The 2,110-nt window shown below is 42.3% G+C and overlaps 1 non-coding gene across 1 annotated transcript; it reads right to left on the minus strand.

Moving 5' to 3' along the window:
* Positions 1-1,645: 1,645 nt before the first annotated feature.
* Positions 1,646-1,752, minus strand: LOC113888258. Its single transcript, XR_003509897.1, has one exon. It is a non-coding gene; the product is annotated as a U6 spliceosomal RNA (small nuclear RNA).
* Positions 1,753-2,110: the final 358 nt, after the last annotated feature.

The following is a 2,110-nucleotide window of genomic DNA, read 5'->3' on the forward strand; positions in this document are numbered from 1 at the left end:
AAAGCTGCAGTGAAAAATACTTGTAAGCATTCCTCTCCTGGCCTGATCATACACATGGTTTCAGCTTTTGCAAAACCAGAGATCCCAGAAACCATAATATAGGAATGCACGTAACTTTAGGAGTTTTCACTGGACCGAGTCATTCGGGGACGTTGGTCCGGTCACACAATCCTGCTGTCGACTCAGTCGTTACTGAAGGATTCAGAACCGAAAGTACGTTGGAAAACACGCCTCGGTGATGAGCGCGTATCATCAATCCTTTCAAGCTAGCTGTGTCGTTTCTGTTTGCAGAACAGAATGACTCCTCGTTATTTCTCTCTTATTGTTAATTTTTCTTGGAGTGTAGTTGTGTTATTTTCTGCTGCGCAGCTGAGTGAGTCACCGTCCATACCCATACATCCCCTGTTTTTGTTTTTGTGTTGGATTTCCTTCCCGTTTAAGTCAGCACAGAGTGTGTATCTGCTCAGCGAGAGTGTCCTGTGCCACACAGCCGGTCCTCATTAGTTATCCAGAGTGTGTATGTGTCAACCCCAATCTCCCAATGCCTCCCACCCGCTCTTCCCCCTCTTGGTGTCCACGTGTGTGTTCCCCACCTCCCTGTCTCTATTTCTGCATAGCATGTAGGATCATCAGAACAATTTTTCTAGTTTCCACGTATATGCATTAATATACGATACTTGTTTTTCTTTCTGACCGACTTCACTCTGTATGACAGTCTCTAGGGTCCATGTTGAGTCAAATGATGCTCCATATTTTAAAAAAAAAATAGAAATTAACATGAAATCCACCCACGTACCAGTATGTCCTTTAGTCTGCAAGCTCAGGAAGGTATGTTTCCTTCAACCATTCCTTAGTAGCAACAACTAAAGCAGGTAAAACAACTTTTCCTCTCCTTCCGCATATTTTAATTTTTGTTTTTGGTTAATGTCTCCATAAGCATCTACTGCATAACCCTAGGCATATGCCCTTTGACACATTGAAAAACCTGTTTGTGAAAGAGAAGTGAAAAAGTAAAAGTCTCTCAGTCGTGTCCACCTCTTTGCAACTCCATTCTCCAGGCCAGTATACTGGAGTGGGTAGCCTTTCCCTTCTCCATGGGATCTTCCCAACCCAGGGATTGAACCCAGGTCTCTCCATTGCAGACAGATTCTTTACCAGCTGAGCCACAAGGGAAGCCCTTGATATATGGAAAAAATCTCTCTAATAAACCTATAAACTAACACCTCTTTAGGGATTTGCGCTACAAAGTGTCAACTCGTAATACATGAACCCTGCACCCTACCTTGGACCCTCAACATCAAAAAACCACAGCAGAAGATGCTGACCTTTTGCACCAAAGGATTATAAATACCAGCAGGATTAACCGGGCGATCTTAATTTGCATGATCTGCTCACCGTGTCACGATCCATCCAGAGTGAGTGCGTTTTGCACGTGAACACATTCATCTCAAAATGCTAATGTTTCGAGTATGGTAAAAGCAAACCTTGCCTGACATCTTTCGCTACTTTGCTTCTTTTGAGATATATATTTGTTTTCAGTAACAATGCTGAGATCCGATGGTGTAAAAAAAAAAAAAATTATGCAGTTGCTATTATAATTTGAAAACCTTTTGGGGGAAAATGTTTCATGCTGTAACTTTTTTTTTTTTAAATATAACATTTCAGGAATTTCCATACCATGCTTGCCCAGGGGCCATGCTAATCTGCTTTGTATTGTTCCAATTTTAGTATATGTGCTGCTGAACCAACCACCATGCTGTACTTTTGAGAGTATTACATGACGTTTAAGCGAGATGGTCAAAGCACGGTTTATCCTCTGACAACAGATCCTATAATCTGTGTCCAACTGAGTTCCATCTTCTCCTGAAGAGATCTTGTCCATGCCTATAATCCCGCAAGCGTTATATTGGTTCAGTCACCACAGTACCCAATCTCAACACAACTGGGCAGGAAAAAACATCCCCGCTGGGATGTAACTTTCTGCATGAAACAAATCACGCTGTGTCCACTAAGAAAAGGAGATAGAGATGGGAAATTGAAAGAAACTGACACGGCAACGCACTCCTAGATTTTTGTCTCTCTCTCATCTCACCTTCCTGGTGGTGATCAC

The sequence above is a fragment of the Bos indicus x Bos taurus genome, chromosome X (assembly GCF_003369695.1).
Source record: "Bos indicus x Bos taurus breed Angus x Brahman F1 hybrid chromosome X, Bos_hybrid_MaternalHap_v2.0, whole genome shotgun sequence".
In the NCBI taxonomy this organism is placed as follows: domain Eukaryota; kingdom Metazoa; phylum Chordata; class Mammalia; order Artiodactyla; family Bovidae; genus Bos; species Bos indicus x Bos taurus.